Source organism: Oryx dammah, unplaced genomic scaffold (assembly GCF_014754425.2).
Source record: "Oryx dammah isolate SB20612 unplaced genomic scaffold, SCBI_Odam_1.1 HiC_scaffold_26, whole genome shotgun sequence".
NCBI classification, from domain to species: domain Eukaryota; kingdom Metazoa; phylum Chordata; class Mammalia; order Artiodactyla; family Bovidae; genus Oryx; species Oryx dammah.
In genome coordinates this window covers 40,206,201-40,222,630 of record NW_024070210.1, presented here as the reverse complement: position 1 = coordinate 40,222,630, position 16,430 = coordinate 40,206,201, and positions in this window count along the sequence as shown.

Here is a 16,430-nt window from a genome sequence, read left to right as displayed (position 1 = left end):
GACGGAGGAGCCTAGTGGGCTACAGTCTATGGGATCTCAAAGAGTTGGACACGCAGGATAGTGCATGTTAGTGTTTAGTCTGATGAATCATCACAAACGACATATTCACATAGGCAACACCGATATCAAGAAACAGCATATGACTGGCATCCTCTGGCCCTTTCAGTCACTAACAAACCCCTCAGAATAACCACAATCCTGCCTTCTAATCAGACACTAGTATTGATAGGGACCGAGTAGAGGAACAAAGTAGATGATTAGCTAGTCCCACAGAGGGATTGTAAGTAGAAAAAAATATGGGAGAATCCTGAAGTTAATGATTACTCAAGAACACAGGTTTGTTTAACCATGAAACAAAGCAGGCTTGCTTAATACAAAACCAATCAATAGAAGCAGGAGACATAAGCAATGGTGGCTTGAGACCAAAATCCTCAGTAAGTTAATCACCCCTAGAATGTGCTCTCTGAACAAATGAAAACAATAATTTATGGAAAGGTGCTCATTGTCAGACACCTGAAATAATTTTTAGAGTCCAGGCTTAACTATGTAAAGACAAAATATTCCCCCGACCAACCTGGAGGAGGAACCAATGGTCTAAGCATGACATCTACTCAGGAAAGATAAAGTCTTCTCTCCCAACCCTCTCTTCCTTTGATTATAAAAATGAAAGCTACTAAGTACTAAGCTCAGTGCAATGCTGTCTTCCCACTTGTAAGTCTTACAACCATCCTATTCTAATAAATCACTTCTTATCTATCATTTTGTCTCCCAGTGAATTCTTTCTGCATTAAAACATAAAGGACCAGGGCTCCTCAGAGTCCCTCCCCCAAAATGCCACCTGTCTGGTTCAGTGTCTCCTGTCCTGTACTTACAAATGGAATGATGCAACATGAACTTTTGTGTGTGTGTGACTTCTTTTGGTCAGCCTTGTGCTTGTGAGAATCATCCATATTGTTTCATATATTGGTAATTGTTCATCCATGGTGCAGCTGTATTACAGTTTACTTAACCATTCTACACTCATTGCATGTTTGGGTATTTATCCTAAGCATTTTTAATTGTGTTGAGTAGTTTACAGATAGCATTGTGCTAAGTCGATTCAGTTGTGTCTGACTCTGTATGACTGCTCTGGACTGCAGCCCGCCAGGCTCCTCTGTCCATGGGATTCTCCAGGCAAGAAAACTGGAGTGCGTTTCAATGCCTTCCTCCAGGGGATCTTCCCAACCCAGGGATCGAACCCACATCTCGGGTCTCCTGCATTGGTAGGCAGGTTCTTTACCACTAGCTTCACTTGTGAAGCCTACAGAAAGCATTAACTCAAAGGTAATAAACTCACCTTTGTGAAGTGTGATATATTCCACTGATGGAAAATACTAGCTCACACTATGAAATTATTTTCCAAAATCTAGTTTGTTTTTCTGTGCATGTGTGTGTGTGTGTGTGCAATTTAATTTACTGTCATCTCAGCAAACAGTTTCCATTGAGACTTCCAGAGTCTGGAACCTCAGGATGCAGTAAGGAGCCTGCTCCTGTCAAAATGAATAGATAAATTATTTTGACATTAGTAAACAGGTAATTCATTTCCCATGTTATTGCTCATCACCTTAAGCTGGTTAACCAACTATTTTAAAAAAAAACCAACTTGTTTGACCTGCTACCAGTTACAGTCCATTTCAAGTCCTTCGGTATAAAATGCAATCTTGTCAAAGTCAAGACACCTGCTCCCAGCAGGAGGGTTACTTACCAACTGCCAGGTCCTTAGATATGGTGTCTGGAAACAAAATGATCTTTCCATCTGAAATATGTCTACCACAGTGACTGATGCTCCTTGGGTTGACTGCAAACCTCTGGTACCAGTATGAGGCCGAGAAACATGGGAGGAGAGTGCTAAAAAAATGAATTTTGATGAGTTATTGATATTGTGATTTTAAAGTTAATTTTCTCTGCAGGAAGAGTATTTATTTCCTGGGTGACCTCAGCAAAATGCACTGTTTTTAAAAGATATTTAAAATATGGACCATTTTTTAAGTCTTTATTGAATTTGTTATGATACTCTCTCTGTTTTATGTTTTGTTTCTTTGGCTGCGAGGCATGTGGGATCTTCACTCCCTGACCAGGGATCGACCAGAGATCAAACTTGCACCCCTGGCATCAGAAGGTGAAGCCTTAAGTACTGAACTGCCAGGGAAGGTCCTAATGCACTAATTTTTAAGTCTGGTTTCTTCTTCTGTGACTCTGAGCTTCCCTCATAGCTCACTTGGTAAAGAATCTGCTTGCAATGCAGGAGTCCTGGGTTTGATCCCTGGGTTGGGAAGATACCCTGGAGAAGGGAAAGTCTACCCACTATAGTATTCTGGTCTGGAAAATTCCATGGACTGTATAGTCCATGGATCGCAGAGTCGGACATGATTGAGCAACTCTCACTTTTTTGTGACTCCAGTTTCAGCAAATCTACTTCTTCTGAGCTATTTTGAACTTCTGAAAAGCCTTTCATTACTTTTTTTCTCTAAAATATTCTCCTTTATGGAATACAAACTCCTGACTGGCTTCCCAGGCTTTTTTCAAAGCAGGAGAAGCCAGAGGGCCACTGTGCTGCCTCACTCCCCTTCTTGACAGCATGGGATGCTGGAATCCTTGACAGCTTCCATCAGAAAGACAACTCTGTCATGCCTACACACACGGGTCAGCCCCTTGGCAGTCGGGGGCCATTGCAGAAGGCTCCTGTTTCTAGCTGTTACTTAACGCTGTTAGTTGAGCCCATTTGATGGTTAATGGATGCATGTTCTGATACCAAACCACTTATGCCTGACAGAAAATTACTAATTTCCAACTGCCCGCTCCTCAGAGTCTTGAAGAAGTAGAAGGCTTCTGATAAGGTTGGCTTTATTTCTGTCTCCACTGGGTTGTGTCTAGAATATAACCAGATATAATTTTCAGGTGGCAGATTTTTTAAAACAGCATAATGGAAAGTGTGCACCAAAATAGAGAGAGCATTTTAATTAAAATTTTAAAATATTTTTCAAGAGTACCATTCTCTATTGAAATTCATTTCAAAGAACTTTGAGGTTTCAACAAGGGACTATTATTTGATGTAATTGCTGTGGATGGGATAAGATGCTTTAAGACAACTGAGAAAGAAAAATTTAACTCTCTCAAAGCATTCTGTAAATTGGAAAGCCCAGAACAAATGCAAAGTATTGTTATTTTAATTGACCCTGAGGAATTATATGCTTAACAATTGTCTAAATGCCTTTGGTCTTCAGATTGAGTGAAATCTTGAAAAACAGTGATCATCAAACTGTAATTCAAACAAAACCCGTTCCCACTGTAGAAGCCCAGGAGTGATCTCTCCTCCTAAATTTATTTCCACCAAAGGTAAATAACCTCCCTTGGGTGCCATCTTTGTTTGCTATTTAATTAAAATAGCACTAATCACCAACTAATCTAGTTCACTCTTAACATACTATTGTTTTCTAACAAGTCTGGTTTTGTTTATTTCTTTTTCCTTCTCTAGGGAGAAAAAGGATGAAAAAAGGTAGGCATTATTTTGAAGTCAGCAAGGGTAAGAAAAAACTAAACTTCCAGGGGAATCAACTCCATTTAGCCATAAAGCATTTCTTCCTGTAAGCTCAGGAAGGATTTCCAATTATTTACAAACAGATAGCATTGTGTAGTCCCCTCAGTATTATAGATAAGTCACCAGAAAACAACTAGTTTGACAAAATTGCCAGAAGCCCATTAACCTTACAGCTCTGCTGAGTATCCACCAGGCGCATTCCCTGTGTGGAATTTGCTAAGGAAACAGAATGGAATGAGTTTCTCAACAGGTGTCTGGAAATCATGAAAGAAGTAACAGGAAATGGCTTATAGCTCTGATGTACCGGTTGTCGTCTGAGTATTGGTTGTCATATTTGGGTGTGGGATATATGTGTGAGTGTGTGTGTATGCCTGTGACTGAGGGCAAGAAAGAGAAGGAGGGAAAGAGGCAGACCATAAATAGATGGTAAGCATGCAGTAAATGTTCTGGATCTTCCAGCTGTAAATGAATGCTTTGTTACCATCTGTCCAGGGATAGATAAGCTTAGTGACAACTAGAGATAAGTCATTTTTTTTTTTTACTGGTTCAGTTTTTGGGAGTAAAGTTATTTTCTTCATCTGAAAGACCTTTCTTCTGATTTAGTTTTGGGAATTGAAAAGTTATTTTCTTCATCTTAATGTAGATAAATTCCTATTGTACCATTTACAACTGGGAAGAATATCAGCCATGCTAAGCCTGAAATTCTGAGACAAAATAAATGACCCTGGTTTATCGGTGCATATTTAAAATCCTTGCAAGTAACCCTTTTGAAAGTTTATCTTTCATTTTCTACTCTCCTAAGATGCCTTCTCTACCAATATTGAGAGTCCAGGTCACTTCTATGTTTGGAAATAAGGTTAGGGTAGAATGGGGCTTTTGGTATAAAATAAAAATAAGTGTTCAAGTGTAAAAATTACAAAAGCTTATTCAGTTCATATCTTTTCATTTAAGATAGTCTCACTTTCAATACAGAAAATACAGTTTAATAAAATTGTGCCATTTGAAATGTAATAAGAAGATTTATCTTGAAATTATATCACCTATAAGTATTATAATCTGGTAATGGGACAAAAGTTTGAAATTATTTGATGAACACCCTCTTCTTCCAATTCTGTTGGTTCACTTCTATAATTAAATATATAAATAACTTTAATTGGAGATAATGTCTCTCCGAATCTAAAATTGAGGCAGTCATTGAGTGGGAGGCCCTGATCACAAGGGCCTTTGCCCCTTTCACTCTTCTGGTAGGGCTTCATCTTACTTCACTTCTACCTGTTCATGATGTTAAGTACAGTCTGGGGGTGGGAAGTGATTTGAGGAAATAAGGATTCTTACCAGTGGTATTCAAAGGCAAGTCCATGGACTGTCACCTACTTCAGAATCAACTGGGATTTCCACCAGAAATTTAGATTCTAGGTCCCCACTTTGAATCTTTTGGTGTGAGTCTTAGGAATTTGCATTTATTACCATGCCTAGGTGATTTGGGGCTTCTCTGGTGTCTTAGCAGTAAAGAATCCTCCAGCAGTGCAGGAACCACAGGAGACGCGGATTTGATCCCTGGGTCAGGAAGATCCCCTGGAAGAGGGCATAGCAACTCGCTCCAGTATTCTTGCCTGGAGAATCCCATGGACAGAATTGCTGGCAGGCTATAGGGTCACAGAGAGTTGGACACAACTGAATCAACTTAGAACCTAGGTGATTTGGGGGATCAGAAATGTTTGAGAACTACTAATTTATGGGGTTGGGATTGAAGGTAATAAGGCCTGATTTTAGATGTGAGAAAAGTTGCCACTAAGAAACACCAATCTACTCAGATTCTAGGGGAAAATGACAATTTATGGCAGTGATATTTTTATTGCTTACCTCCTATCATCAGGGCCATCTAAATAACTGCAGTGGATTGGGAATATTTTGAGCTGGCAGGTCTTAAAATCCAATTTACTTTTTTTTTTTTTTTTTATCAACCTAGTTCTGTTCTTGTGATGAAACGTAAGATGTCACCCTGGGCTCAAGGCGCTCTTGCAGTATTCTTTTGTTTCGCTTTGTTTTTTTGGTTACACGGGGTCTTTGCTGCTATGCATGGCTTTCTTTAGCTGCAGCTAGTGGGAGCTGCTCTTCATCGTGGTGCTCGGGCTTCTCGCTGCAGTGGCTTCTCTTGTTGCAGAACACAGGTTCTATGTGCACAGGTTTCAGTGGTTTCACTCAGGCTCAGTAGTTGCATATTCGAGCTCAGCTGCTCCATGGCATGTGGAATCCTCCCAAAGATTTGAACCCATGTCCCCTGCAATGGCAGGTGGATTCTTATTCACTGTACCACCAGGGAAGCCCTCCTGCAGAATTCTTACTAGTGTAGTCTTGCAGACAGTACCATGCAGGTCTCAGAGAACCATGAAAAATGCTTGTATACCATGCCTCACCCATCACCTTGGGGCAAGGGTCCACCAAGGGGGTGAAGGAGGATTGGCAGGGTAGTACTATATCATCTCAGAGTGGCCCTACTCTACACACTCTGTCTCCTGCTCAACTCAGAGAATTCACAGGCTAAAATCCTCCCTGGGGGTGAGATGGCAGCTCAAGGATTCATAGCCAGCAACAACATTCAGTTGTTCCTAAGAACCTGAATGTGGGTCAGCCCTTCGCACTTCATCTCTGCTTCCACATTGTATTTTCCTTGAATAGAGAATGAATATGTTCAATGGATTAAACAATATCTGAAACTTCTCATGGAAAAGGACCAGGAAAGAGTCCAAAAAGCAGAAGTAGACTAGCACTGAGAACTGTACAGGAGGCAAGCCCTTGCCTGGCACTTCAACCTGCACTATTCACAGCAATATAAGCAGAGGGTAGGATGCTCTGGCCACAGACAGCTCTGATAAGTTCTCAGGTAGCCATCCTGACTTGGGAGAATTTTGGGTAAATTGCATCCTTGACTGAGGAAAAAGGAATGAATGCTATAGGTTGACTATAAAGCAGTACATGTGTTTATTGTTACTGTTATCATTAACAACAATTAGCATATTACTAAGTGTTGTCATTTGCTAATTGTTGTTACAGTTGCTAGTCATGTTCGACTCTTTGAGACCCCATGGACTGCAGCACAACAGGCTTCCCTGTCCTTCACTATCTCTTGGAGTTTGCTCAACTTCATGTCCATTGAGTGGGCGATGCCATCCAACTACCTCACTTTTTGTTGCCCCCTTCTCCTCCCGCTTTCAATCTTTCCCAGCATCAGGGTCTTTTCTAATGAGTTGGCCCTTCACATCAGATGGCCAAAGTACTGGAGTTTCAGCTTCAACATCAGTCCTTCCAAGGAAGTCCTTCCAGTCCTTTCAGGGTTGATTTTCTTAGGATTGCCTATTTTGATCTCCTTGCAGTCCAAGGGACTCTTCAAGAGTCTTTGCCAGCACCACAATTTGAAAGCATCAGTTCTTTATTGCTCAGCCTTCTTTATGGTCCAACTCTCACATTGGTACATGACTACTAGAAAAACCATAGCTTTGACTATAGGGACCTTCATAGTCAAAGTGATGTCTTTCCTTTTTAATACACTGTCTAGGTATGTTGTAGCCTTTCTTCCAAGGAGCAAGAGTCTTTTAATTTCATGGTTACTATCTCTTTTGATGGGGGCACTCCACATGCCAAAAAATTTTTAAGCCAGAAAATTATATATTTTATTAGCATTTGTTTTGATTCTGGTTACAAAGGTTGCATTTCGTATTGTAAAGGAAGATTTGAGGTACCACTGAGAAGAACTGAATTCCTCCCATTTCCTTCCTCCCCACTGAAATCTTTTAAAATCCAGTACAAATAACACCTTGATAGAGTCTTCCAATGGTGCTCTCTCCAGCCAAAATTAACAGTTCACCCTTCTGCATTTTGGAAGCTTGTAATTTGTCCTTCCTTTTAGGATCTCTTTCTCTCTGCCTTATATGATAGCTCTTTCATGTCTCCTGACTAGATAATGGCCTTTCAGGGAGCAGGGGCCATGCCATCTGTGTTTATTCACAAGCTTCTATCACAGTTTATAGATGGCAAGTGCTCATGAAACATCCACTAAATTAAAGTTTGTAGTCCTACATTAGAAGTCGCAAACTGGCATAGGCCAGAAATATCTTTAAAAATTTGACGTAATGGCCTATTGGCAGATTTCACATAAAACTTTGGATGTCTGGCATTTCCCACGGCTATAATCAGTTTGAACAAAGTGGTAGCTGCCCTTTAAAGAGGGTATACTTCCTCAGCTTCCCAGGTGGCGCTAGTGGTAAAGAACTCACAGGCCAATGCAGGAGATGTAAGAGATGCAGGTTTGATCCCTGGGTTGGGAAGATCCCCTAGAGAAGGGCATGGCAACCCACTTCAGTATTCTTACCTGAAGAATCCCATGGACAGAGGAGCCTGGTGGGCTACAATGCTGCTGCTGCTGCTGCTAAGTCACTTCAGTTGTGTCTGACTCTGTGTGACCCCATAGACGGCAGCCCACCAGGCTCCCCCATCTCTGGGATTCTCCAGGCAAGAACACTGGAGTGGGTTGCCATTTCCTTCTCCAATGCATGAAAGTGAAAAGTGAAAGTGAAGTCGCTCAGTCGTGTCCAATCCTTAGTGACCCCATGGACTGCAGCCTTCCAGGCTCCTCTGTCCATGGGATTTTCCAGGCAAGAGTACTGGAGTGGGGTGCCATTGCCTTCTCCGGGCTACAATGCATGGGATCACAAAGAGTCAGACACGAATGAAGTGACTTAGCATGCACACATAGTTCCTTTAGTTTTCTGCAGTTGCATTTGATCATTCATATTACCTGCCTGACCTCCATGGACACCCTTTTCACAGAGACACCATTCCCTAACCTCCTTTGACATTAATCAAAACTGACTGCCTCTGCTCATGGATGCATGATTGTACTTATAGTCGAGGCAGTTCAGAACCAAAGACTATGTTGTCTGGACTGATCGTTTATAGGCCACCTGTCAAGTAATCAATTGGTTTGCTGTGCTCTATGATGGCAAAACATGATCTGATCATATATTGGGTAATTGTTTAAAGCTTAATGGCCTTAATACTAACCAAACTTCAACCTAAAGTAGTAAATATAAAATTAATATATACATTAACACCCTAGTTCTCATTGGTCTTAAGTTTCACCAGTGTGATGCTTGTACAGTCTCCCTCCTTAGTTATTTCTAGGAATCCACCCAGGAACTTACAAGTTGACAAGGTTTTCTCTGCCTGAGAGTTCTGTTTTTCCCATGTCCCCCTTTTTCCTTGACCTGGCTGGTCTCTGATTGCATTGTGCAACAGAAGAGTTCTGATACTCCTTCCAGGTCACCAAATGTAATAGATACTTTTTCAGTGCCCTTTGTATCCTATCTCTTGGTGATCCTTGTACTATTTACCATGTTCCCTTTCTTCTTGAAGTTCTCTTATTCTTAGGTCACTGTGATACCACACTCTTATGTATTCTTGCTGGCTACCTAACATCCAAGTTTTTCAAGGCTGAGTCCTGGTCCTCTTTTCTTCTTCTCCTAATATTCTTCCTAAGAAACATCTTCATGTCCTCTACTTTAACTGCTTTACCACCTATATCAAAATGTATATCTATAGTCCACATTTTTTCTTTATGTTCTAGACCATACAAGCCATTGTCTATATGACCTCTTTACTTGGATGTCTCAAGGTAATCTCAAGTTTAATTTATTAAAATGGCAAATACTTATTTCCTTCCAGACTGGTCCTCTTCCAGGGTTATCTGTCTAGTAAATATTATAGCTATTCAGTTAAGCAAGTGAGAAAACTGGAAATCATCTCCCTCACTCACCTCCTCGCCAAATAGTAACCATCACTAAACCTGGACATTCTGCCTCACAAATGCTTTGAATCTGTCCACTTCTTTGCATCCATGTCAATCTCCACTGGTCCCAGTTACCATAATTCACCTGGACAACTTAGATAGTTTGTTAATAGGCTTCCTCTAGTTCATTCCTATGTTCCTATATTCCACAGAAATCCAAATGCAAACGTGAGCATGCTTAAAGGACCCTTTTAAGTGGCTTCTCATTGCTCTTAGGGTCTTCCCTGGTGGCTCAGACAGTAAAAAATCTGCCTGCAATCGAACCCAGGTTCCATCCCTGGGTTGGGAAGATCTCCTGGAAAAGGAAATGGCAACCCACTCCAGTATTCTTGCCTGGAAAATCCTATTGACAAAGGAGCCTGATGGGCTACAAACCATGGGGTCACAAAGAGTTGGACATGTCTGAGCGACTAACACACACATTGCTCTTAAGGACCAGAATCCTTGAAAAGGCTGTGCATGAGCTGGCCTTTCCATACTTCTTTTATCCCACTCATAAATTCCCTCCTAGGACTCCTAGGTGAGATGACCAACTTCTTTTTTTTTTTTTTTTAACTCTCAAGTTCTTTTTTTTTTTTTTTGCTAATAATTTTTTAATTTTAAAACAGTTTTAGGCTTATAGAAGCACACAGATGGTGTAAAGATAGAAAGTAGTACATATACCCCATACCCAGTTTCCCCTATTATTAGCATTTTACATTAGTAAGGCACATTCTCATTTGCTTTATTTTTTTTTCTGTTTACTGCATTTCTTTTTTCTCTTCAAAAGACATTATTGTAATTTTTAATGAAAGAAATACAGGCTTAGTGTGAAAAATAGTTTGAACATAGATATATATAAAATAGTGATTCCATAATCTCGTTTACCAAACACTGACATAAATTTTTAGGTCCCACTTATCTCATTTTAGACTTAAAGAATGAATTAACATATGATTCTTTTTCTATTGAAATACAGTTGACATACAATATTCTATTAGTTCCAGGTATACTAAATCATGGTTTGACATTAGCATACATTATGAAATAACCACCATAATAAGTCTGGTATCCATCTATCCCCATATAATTATTACAATATTATTACATTCCCATGGCTTATTTATTGTGTTGCTGGAGGTTCATTCCTCATAAACCTCTTCACCTATTTTCACCTAACCTCTTACCCTCCTGGCAACCCCTCTCTGAATATGAGTCTTTTTTTTTTTTTTTTAGTTGGAGGCTAATTACTTTACAATATTGTGGTGGTTTTTGCCATACGTTCACATGAATCAGCCATGGGTGTACATGTGTTGGCTATTCTGACCCTCCCTCCCACCTTCCTCCCCATCCCATCCCTCTGGGTCATCCCAGTGCAGCAGCCCTGAGAATACTATCTCATGCATCGAACCTGGACTGGTGATCTATTTCACATATGATCGACCTCTTCAGATGTCAACTCAAACATCACTACCACCAGAAAGTCTTTCCTGACTCCCTTTAGCATGTTCTTTCTGCAATGGCATTAATCATAGTACAGTTCAGTTCAGTCGCTCATTCGTGTCCGACTCTTTGTGACTCCATGGCCAGGCCTCCCTGTCCATCACCAACTCCTGGAGTTTACTCAAACTCATGTCTATTGAGTCAGTGATGCCATCCCACCATCTCCTCCTCTCTCGTCCCCCTTCTCTTCCCACCTTCAATCTTTCCCAGCATCAGGGTCTTTTCAAATGAGTCAGTTCTTCGAATTTGGTGGCCAAAGTATTGGAGTTTCAGCTTCAGCATCAGTCCTTCCAATGAATATCCAGGGCTGATCTCCTTTAGAATGGACTGGTTGGATCTCCTTGCAGTCCAAGGGACTCTCAGGAGTCTTCTCCAACGCCACAGTTCAAAAGCATCAGTTCTTTGGTTCTCAGCTTTCTTTATAGTCCAGCTGACTTTAAGTAATGTGTTTCCACACTGTTTTTGCTATTATTCCCCTAGGAGTCTCCCTAGCCCCTGCCTAATTCAGGAGATAAATATATATATTTTAAGGTGTAAAGGGGTTATTTACCAAATTATTGATGAGAAATATCTGAGTTCTTAGTCCAGCCTAGCTAAACATCCTGTTATACGTCATCAAGTCATTTCCCATTTCACAGTGATATTGTCTATAAATTGTCCATTGTTGTTCTGTCACTAAATCATGTCCAACTCTTTGCAACACCATGAACTGCAGTGTGCCAAGCTCCTCTGTCCTCCACTATCTCCCAGAATTTAGAACTAAGTTAATAGAAATGCTTTAATTGAAAATAAGAACAAATTTCTATGTATGTAGCTCCATATCTCTACCCACATCCTAAGTTTAAAATTCTTCCATATTTTCAAAACAGAAAATGACAAAGATGGATGGTTACCGGCAGAATAAATTGCTTCAGTAAAACCATTAGAGGGAAACTAGGAACACTATTTTGATTGATTCAGCACAACAAACAAATCCCACTGATATGCTTCTAAATTGCTACTATCATGATCTTTAGCAATTGTATAATGTAAATCATTAGTCAATCAAGCACTCAATATACTATGTGAGCTCTAACAAAAATAGGATAGATATGATAATTAGGTGTGTGTGATCATTGCATGAAAATGAATATGAGGCTTCTATCAATTTTGTGGTTATATATGGCCATTCTCATCCTTATATGCTATACTAATCATTATTCCATTACTATAAGATTTTCTCTAATGCATCACATACTTGGATTCACATTGCATTTCTACATTTGAGCCATAAAAGATACTCCAAGTTGGATTTAGATTTTTTTTAAAAAGTCCACAGGTTTCTTGGTTTCAATTTCTAATCACTGGTTTTCTAATTTAAAATGTCCTCATATGGCTGCAGGGAATCACAAAACTATCTTTGCAGAATTCTTAGGGTATTGGTAGGCAAACTTCAGGGAAAAAAAATCCTGTATAAATGAGAAGCAAGGGATTATAGCAAATATTTTAAAAGTTGAAGAGTTGTATTCTCAAGACTCTAAAAATATTCCTTAAGGAAAACACGTAACAAAGACAAGTGTCTTTCAAGCAGTTTAACTGCAAGTTCCTCCAGGTTTTTCCATTTGGTTGCTGAAATACTAGTTTTCAGTGACACCAGGTAATCTGAATGTAAAGTGGAAAGTGCCACAGGTTCTGTATACTTGGCACTCCTCATCTGGCTAGTTCCCATATCAGAATAGACCTTCAGTGAACACAAAGGAAGAGCTAGTCTTTGCTTAAAACTGGATACTATTTGAGTCACCTTTTCAGCAATTATTCTGATTAGACTCTGGAGTTTGTTTTTGTTTAAAGGCTGATCAATTATTGATCTGAACTGTGACGTTGAATGGAATTAGGGTTGTGCTACACTTCTGAGCAGTGGGAATCATTTGGAAATCAAATCTCCTAACACAATCAATGACTGCCATGTATCTTCCCAAGGCAATTTGACTAATCAGATTCTCTCATTTTCCTCTATTCTGACTTTCAACCATGCTTTCTAATAGATAGAGGAGAAACAGAACTTTCCTTTCAACTGCTTTCCATACAATTAACATCAAAGAGAAATAAGTGACTCACAGTCACAGATAAAAAATTAGCCAATTATATACTGAAACTGGGACAAAAATTATGTCAATAAAATCGACTGGCACAAGATGCCAGACTGGTAAAACTGGGACATTGGGCCTAATGTCAGACTTCCAGTCCCTGCAGACTCTCACTCTCTTTCCAGTCTGTCACCCACTAGCACAACTGGACAAATGGACAATGGATAATGGAGACTTGAGAAAAAGGCCATAGCTCTGGAGTAGGTCATTTAGGGCCAATTTTTTCAGCAGGGATGTATGAGTCTGTGGAACGGACCAAAAACACTTCCCCTTATTTCCCCCTAAGCAAACCTTCACAAAAAGGCATTTATTTAGCAGCCTTTGGGACAGATGAACGTTATTTTTCAGACATAATTCTTTTTACCCTGGCATATAATTTGGAGGGGAAAAAGAGCCATCGGTTTGAAAATTCAAATACTTAAATCTTTGAACACTGTTTGCCAGACATGAAGAATGAGTGGCTTGATTCAAGGTCATGCTTCTATGCAGTGAGATGACCAGCCAGAAGCATTGCTGAGCCAGCCGCTATGCTGTCTTAACAGGGCATCACTCTGTGAGTGGTCAGGGCACATGCAGCACATCCATCCGGACAGAGGAGATAAGCCATGGTGATCCAAAGTGACGGGTTCTATTGCTCCATGGTCGTTTTGTTCCAGTTGATTAGACACGGCTTCAGTTTTGACTAGTTTACAGATGGAGATACTTGATGCCTTCCAATTTGCAGTGAGATTATTGTGGGGCTAGAAAGTGAGTTCTTGGTGAGTTGGTTATCTGAAGCCAGTGTGGTACAGATAATAAGCAAAAATCCCATTATTCCCTGTGTTTGATTCCCTCCTCAATAAAAAGTTAGGTGTTCAGAGAGCTTTAGTATCTATTTAAGGCCACCTAGAATATCATTTGGACTTCCCTGTGCTCAGACGGTAAAGAATTCACCTGCAATGCGGGGGACCTATGTTTGATATCTGGGTCAGGAAGATCCCCTGGAGGAGGGCATGGCAACCCACTCCAGGATTCTTGCCTGGAGAATCCCCATGGACAGAGGAGCCTGATGGGCTACAGTCCATGGGATCACAAAGAGTCGGACACAACTGAGCGACTAAGCATACACAGCATGGAATACCATTTAATGCATTATTGCTATAGTAATGTACTCTTACCCTTGCAAGGAGAAAAATGTCCATTTCTGTAGGAGATGGAGAAAGGCCACTTTGGCTTGACCTCTAACATTGTTCTAACCATCATAGGTTGTGCCATCTCAAAGGAGAGTGGACTCATATATTTGTCAATTACAAGGCAAGGGAGGGAGGCTTGCACTTACCTAAGACATGAAGTTGGTCTCTCAGAGTATTTTTTAAAGGTACAAGTGCTGACAGTAAATTTCTAATACCCCTAGAACAGTTTAGCATCCCTTGTTATTTTTGCTTGTCAATGGGTCTATTCCTTTCCCAGAATTGTATTGGCAATCAAACACCTTCATCTGCCCGAGGAAGAGAGATGTGGAAGTGGGACCATGTCCCTTGTCCTGTGTCTTTTCAGATCACACTAAGTGTTTCCTTGTGTGGTGCCCAGAGGACCAGCCATGGAGCCTGGGGAATTGAGTTGGTAATAGCCAGAGTTAGCCCCATGCCCTCAGCTGCCAACTGGACATGAAGTATGAATCATACCTTGCAAGGTCCATGTGAATGTTTGGTGACCAGGCAGAAAGGCTGACAGTGGCATGGAATAGAAAAGTCTTTGAAATTTAAAATTGTGTATTATGTAACAGATTCCTGACCCCATTCATAAAGCATCAAAGACTCAGATTTCACTGTTCCTAAAGACAGCAGGCCTCTATTACATGAGTTGAACAAGAAAAATCCCACATCAGCTAACTTGAAATCCTCAGCAATTTCCCTTTCAATTTTTCCCCCTTTTTACCACTAACCTCTGAGCTAAGTCCACTGTGACTTGACCAAACTCTCCTGCCTAAAAATGGTTTCAAGTATAACCAAAAGATAACACTAGGGAGGTGGGTCATCTTTTTCAAAGGTGTTTCCTGGGCTGATAGGGGTCTGATGGAATCTTTTAACAGTTCTGTACTGAACTTGGGTAGCAGTAAGCAGGGTAACTGTGGCTGAATCTGTCCAGCATGTTTGACAAGTGTTATCATGGCAAGCATACTTAGCAGTGCTGGACAGAATAGAAGGAAGAAAAATCCTAGAGAGGCTGCGTAGGATAGGGTCCCCATATTACACTGCTCAGATTGTCAGCTTCTCAGGAGCCCTTTCAGTGAACACGTGTATATGGAGGGGAGGAAGTATGTGGAGAAGAATGTTTTCTGCCATTCTATTTTTCGTTGTTTTTAAAATACATTAAGGGCTTCCCTGGCAGTACAACAGTTAAGATGCCATACTTCCAAAGCAGGGGGTATGGGTTTGATCCCTGGTGGGAGAACTAAGATTCTTACTACAGGGTGCAGCCAAAATAATAATAAATAAAGAAAATACATTAACAGACTTTAGTTTCTTGCTGCTGCTAAGTCACTTCAGTCGCTTCCGACTCTGTGCGACCCCATAGATGGCAGCCCACCAGGCTCCCCTGTCCCTGGGATTCTCCAGGCCAGAACACTGGAGTGGGCTGCCATTGCCTTCTCCAATGCATGAAAGTGAAAAGTGAAAGGGAAGTCGCTCAGTCGTGTCCGACTCCTAGTGACCCCATGGGCTGCAGCCCACCAGGCTCCTCCATCCATGGGATTTTCCAGGCAGAGTAGTTAGGTCTGATTTAAATTTACGGAAAGCTAATGGAAGGAATAAAGAGTTCCTAGTAGACCCTTTCTTTCTCCCTCCAATTTTCTCTATTATTAGCATCTTGCACTAGTGTTGTGTGTTTGTTACAGTCAAGGAGCCAATGTGCTCAGTCGCTTCAGTCGTGTCCGACTCTTTGTGACCCTCACCCAGCAAGAATCCTGGAGTGGGTGGCCAGGCCCTCCTCCGGGGGGTCTTCCTGACCCAGGGCTCGAACACCCATCTCCTGCATCTCCTGCATCACATTACAGGTGGATTCTTTATCTGAAGAGCCATTGGGAAAGCCCCACAGAGCCAATACTAGTGCCTAATTATGACTTTAAGTCCATAGTTGACCTAAGGGTTTACTCTTGGTGATATGTATTCTGTGGGTTTGGACAAATGTACAACGTGTTTCCACCACCGCAGTATCACGCAGAACAGTTTCCTGCCCTAAAAATCTTCTGTGCTATGTCTATTCATCCCCCGACAACCAACCCCTGGCAACCACTGATCTTTTATTGTCTCCATAGTTTTGCCTTTTCTGGAATGTGGTATATTTGGAATCATAGAATGTAGCCTTTACCGATTGGTTTTCTCATATAATAAGATAAATTTTAGTTTTCTCCACATCCTTT